Genomic DNA, 5,701 nt, shown 5'->3' on the forward strand with positions numbered 1-5,701 from the left:
GGAAAGTAGATTGGTTGAAACAAGGCATCTTGAGAAACAGGAAATACAGAGAATTACAAGCATAAGAAGTATCCTGTTCAGCTCTGCCTTCAAAGGATGCATTTGTGTCCCATATGTACACTAGACACTCTCCATCTTACTGTTTTAGGAAAATATCTCACAGATGATTCTTTTCCTTCATGACCCTCATATACACAAGAGAATAGTAACTTTGGCCACTTAGCTCCATACTGTCTACACTGACTGGCAGCAGCTCTCCAGAGTTTCATACAGGAAGCCTCTCCCAAGTCCTACATGGAGATTCTGGGGATTGAACTTGCCACACTCTGCAATGCAAGGCAGGCACTCTAACATTGAGCTGCGTTTCTTCCGCCTAAGACGCTTTTAATCTTTGCTCCAGGAAATGTCGCAACCTCCACCTGCAGAAGCCCTAATACACATCCTGTCCGTCTTTTCCTTTCCGTTGTGTATTCTGGGCTGCAGCTCTTCCTTAAACAAGCTCCCCCTTAGTGAAAAATGTAAATAACGCAGAACACAAAAGGCAAGAGGCTGCTTTCTGGACCCCACCCCATCTCAACTTCCCAGGGGAAGAAATCTCTCTCTTGCACCCTTCCTTGCCACTCACATTCCTCCTCCTGCACAATGAGAAATCCCTTGTTTTCACTTCCCCCTAAGACACTGTTGATATTTGCTCCAGAAATGTAGATTCCTCCATCTGCAGAAGACCTAAAACACACCCTTTCCCTCTTTTCCCTTCTGTTATTGACTCTGGATCGCATCTCCCCAAGGACTCTCCCTTAAGCAATCATGCTTCTACTTGGACGCTCCCCCTTAGTGATATGTTTAATTAATGCAAAAGGCAAGAGGCTACCTTCTTGACCCCACCCCAGTTTACCCATGATCTACCAGTGAGCTACCACAGACGTTCGGTAGATCACACTCTACCTGTTGGACGTGTCTGCTCCGGAGGAATGCCAGCTTCCTCCTTTGACTCACCCAGGTCCCCTTAGGACTAAGGCAGGTCTACATTCGAGGCCCAGAGCAGCAGCCCCTTGTGAGATCAAGTCTGCATTTAAATGCCACAAAGGTGAGGGGGAAAACAGGGACCCCCAGTTCAGAATTTTCTACCCAAATCCCAGCATGTCTTCTCTTGATTTCTTGGTAGGCTTCAGCTCACCCCTTCTGGTAAACATTGGTGAATTCACAGACTTTCCTTCTTCATCTCAAGCCCCTTCACTGTCCCACTTGGGTGTTGGCTCAGATAAATGAGGCCAGGTGTTGATTGTTTATGTGGGAAGTGCAAAGGCTGCTGGGAATTGGAGTTCACAGAAAAGCCAACTGCAGCAGGGAGGAAGTGTGATCTGAAAAGAGATATAGAGATAGAGATATAGATAGATGATAGATAGATAGATGATAGATAGATGATAGATAGATAGATAGATAGATAGATAGATAGATAGATGATAGAGATCCTCTTTTCCCTGTGCACATTGGTTTATGGCCTTCTTGTTTTGTTTTGTTTTGAATTTGTTGTTGCCAGGGCTATTGTTCTCCACCCTAGGATGATGCAGCATTCAGCCATCTCATTGGACATGTAGATGGCGGTATTTAACTGGCCAGCTTAGTCCATTACCTTAGAAACAGAGTGGTCAGACTGGTTCAGCAGCGGCAGCAGCTTCTACTAGATTTTAAACTCACAGGTACAGGATCGTAGACCTGAAAGGCACTCAAGGGTTAATATGTGGAACAAAGCATTTCGAAACTTGGAGAAAGCGGATATCTAAATTTATCTGGCTGGGAAAAAAGCCCACGATTAAATATAAAATCCTGACTGATGCAAAAGAAAGAGGCGGTTTTTCCCAGCCAGATCTAAAAATTTATTACGAAGCAGCTTGTCTGAGTTGGTTGAGAGATTATATGACATTTGACAATGAGGAGATATTAGATCTAGAAGGTTTTGATAACAGGTTCGGATGGCATGTGGTACAGGAAAGTGAATGTACATAAAGGAGTTCTGCACCATTTTATTAGAAAATCCCTGTATGAGTATGGAATAGACATAAAAACCTGTTAGAAAGAAAAACTCCATGGTGGATTTCGCCATTGGAGGCATTTGCTGTAAAAAAGAAGAATATGGGGAAGGAGTGGGTGACATATAGAGACTTAGGGGAAGAATTTGACGGCAAACTAAAACTAAAATCATTTGAAGAATTGAGGGGAAAACTAACTGATTGGCTACAATATCATCAACTACAAGATGTTTTCAGGAAAGATTACAAAAGTAATGGATTTAGCAATACTAAATCTAAAATAGAAACAGAATTGTTGGGCAGTAAAAAGAAAGTGATGTCAAAATGTATAAAGTATTATTAGAATGGAACACATAGGATGAGGAGGTAAAAAGCACAATGATAAGATGGGCACAAGATTTGGGACACAATATTGCTTTTGAGAGATGGGAGGTAATGTGGAATAAAACAATTAAATTTACTGCATGTGTGGCTCTTCAAGAGAATCTAATGAAAATGATGTACCATTGGTACATCACCCCGGGTAAGCCGGCCAAAATGTATAGGCGCCAGGACAAATGATGTTCGAAATGTAAGGTGAAGGAAGTGAACTTCCTACATATGTGGTGGTCCTGTGCTAAGGTTAAGGCTTTTGGAGACATTATTTACAATGAACTAAAAAAGATACTAAAATATAACTTCAGTAAAAAACCAGAGGCATCTTTATTAGGGCTAACTGAGGAAGAAATTTATAAAAAAAGATGTAAATTTATTTATGTATGCCACAACAGCAGCGAGAACCCTCCTGGCTCAAAGGCGGAAGCAGCAAGAACTCCCTACACTGGAAGACTGGAGAATAAAAATGGTAGAATTTGTGGAGTTGGTGAAGCTGACGGGGAGAATCAGGAATTGGCCCGAAGAAAAATATCAAAAGGACTGGAGCAAATTTATTATTTACCTGAAAGAAAATTGTACTCATTTAAAAACATTTGTAGCATTAACGTGAAATGTTTTGTAATATGAAATTAAGATGTTGATTTGTAAACATGAATGTGATATTTTAAGGTGACTATACGATAAAGAAATGACTTCGGGAATGCGAAAAATAACTTATAGACTATAGGGATGTCAGAAAGAGAGATAGAAGGAAGTCTAAGCTCATTTTGAGCAAATAATACAAGTTGTGAATATGTGTATTGAATTAAATGAAATATGGAAAAATTCAATAAAAATTATTCTAAAAAAATGAAAGGCACTCATGGGTATCATCCAGACTGACTTCCGCAAAGCCTGTAACAGTACATACAGTACGAGCGTAAACATATATACTTGTGTTGAGGGACCTGTGGCTCTTCCAATGTTTGTATGACCACAACATCCATCATTCCTTTTTTTAAATAAGATATTTATTAAGATTTTCAAAATATTACAAAATAAAAATAAAAAAGAGAAAAATACAAAATAAAAATTGTTAAAAAGAACTCAATCTTTCCATTACTTATTTTTCATTAGCTTGTTTCCCAGACCTCCTCACGCCTCCCTTTTTTGTATTCCAGTTCGGTTTGTTGGTTCAGCAAATCCTTCCCCTCTTTGTTTATCCTAGTCTTTTAATCTTAAAATATTGTAACATTAAATTTTTACCTGTTAGTAATCCATTTTTCATATTCCCTTATAGTATTACAGCTGAAAACCACTTAATTTCTATCCAACATCATTCTAACATTCATTAATTTTACAATATTTCTGTAAATAGTCTTTAAATTTCTTCCAATCTTCTTCCACCGACTCTTCTCCCTGGTCTCGGATTCTGCCAGTCATTTCCGCCAGTTCCATATAGTCCACCACCTTCATCTGCCATTCTTCCAGGGTGGATTAATCTTGTGTCTTCCAATATTTTGTGATAAGTATTATGTCCAACATCTTGTGCCCATTTAATCATAGCAGATTTCACCGTTTCATCCTGAGTATTCCATTTCAACAGCAAGTTATACATCTTTGACAAAATCTTAGTTTTGGGTTCTAGCAGTTCTGTTTCTAATTTTGATTTTTCCACCTGGAAGCCAATTTTCTTTTTCTTTTTATAAGATATTTATTGCAAATTTTTAAACAGAAAAAAGAAAAACACCAAACATACATAACACCGTCACCACAATATAACAAACGAAGAAAGACAGAAAGCAACAAGAAATTAAACATAGAATAGAAAAAGTACAACAAAAACAGCTGTTCATAGATCAAATTTCCATAACCTTTGGACTTCCTCACATCTCCCTTTCCTGCGTTCTTAATAATAAAATTATAAGCAGCAATTTATTACCTTATTTCAATTCTTTTTTTGTAGTTCTTAAATATTATGTCCCAAACTTTAAATATTTTTCCAAATACTGAACTGCTTAATTTAGACATAATATTACTTCAAATTACATCAATTTCTTAACCATCACTTATTCTCATATATCTTTCAACTGAATTACTGATGCCATGTTGTTTTCTATCGTGCATTTTCTTAACATTCATACAACTTATAATGTTTTTGTAAGTAGTCTTTAAACTTTTTCCAGTCCTCTTCCACCGTCTCTTCTCCCAGGTCTCGAATTCTGCCAGTCATTTCAGCCAACTCCATGTAATCTATCAGTTGCGTCTGCCATTCTTCCAGCGTGGGCAAATCTTGGGTCTTCCAATGTTTTGCAATGAATATTCTTGCTGCTGTTGTTGCATACATAAAAAAAGTTCGATCCTTCTTTAACACCTTCTGGACGACAATGCCCAAAAGGAAGGCCTCTGGTTTCTTAGGGAAGGTATACTTAAATACCTTTTTAAACTCATTATAGATCATTTCCCAAAAGGCCTTAACTCTCGGGCAAGTCCACCAAAGATGAAAGAATGTTCCTTCAGTCTCCTTACATTTCCAACATTTATTATCATGCAAATGATATATTTTTGCAAGCTTGTTTGGGGTCATGTACCACCTGTATATCATTTTCATAATATTTTCTTTCAAGGCATTACATGCCGTGAACCTCACACCGGTGGTCCATAACCTTTCCCAGTCAGCAAACATAATGTTGTACCCAATGTCCTGTGCCCATTTTATCATGGCTGATTTAACTGTTTCATCTTGAGTATTCCATTTTAACAGCAAGTTATACATTTTTGAAAGTACCTTTGTCTTGGGTTCTAACAATTCTGTTTCTAGTTTCGATTTTTCCACCTGGAAACCTATTTTTTTTATCCAGTTTAAAGATCTCCCTAATCTGAGCATAATGTAGCCAATCTTGCACTTTATCCTTTAATTTCTCAAAACTCTGCAACCTCCAAGTATCTCCAACTTTTTCTAGTATTTCCCAATATTTCGGCCATTTGGCCTCCATATTCTTTTCCGAGCCTTAGCTTCCATTGGTGACAGCCACCTTGGGGTCTTATTTTCTAGTAGGTCTTTGTATTTTATCCAGACATTAAATATTGCTTTCCTGACAATATGGTTCTTGAAAGTCTTATGGATTTTTACCTTGTCGTACCTCAAATAAGCATGCCATCCAAAAGCATTGTTAAACCCTTCCAGATCCAGGACATCAGTGTTCTCAAGAAGAAGCCAATCTTTCATCCAGCAGAGAGCTGCAGATTCATAATACAGTCTTAAGTCTGGCAGGGCAAACCCCTCTCTCTCCTTAGCATCAGTTAGTATTTTAAAT

The 5,701-nt window shown here is 38.0% G+C and overlaps 1 protein-coding gene across 1 annotated transcript in view; it reads right to left on the minus strand.

Annotated features, from left to right (window-relative positions):
- LOC309525094 (uncharacterized protein) overlaps window positions 1–1,228 on the minus strand; it is a 29,956-nt gene extending 28,728 nt beyond the window's left edge. The window contains exon 1 of the mRNA XM_082210482.1: window positions 1,178–1,228. The gene's annotated coding sequence lies outside the window, so the exon portion shown is untranslated. The remainder of the gene's footprint in view (window positions 1–1,177) is intronic.
- Between the last annotated feature and the right edge of the window lie 4,473 nt (window positions 1,229–5,701).

This window comes from Podarcis vaucheri (assembly GCF_965113315.1).
Source record: "Podarcis vaucheri genome assembly, chromosome: 2".
Classification (NCBI taxonomy): Eukaryota; Metazoa; Chordata; class Lepidosauria; order Squamata; family Lacertidae; genus Podarcis; species Podarcis vaucheri.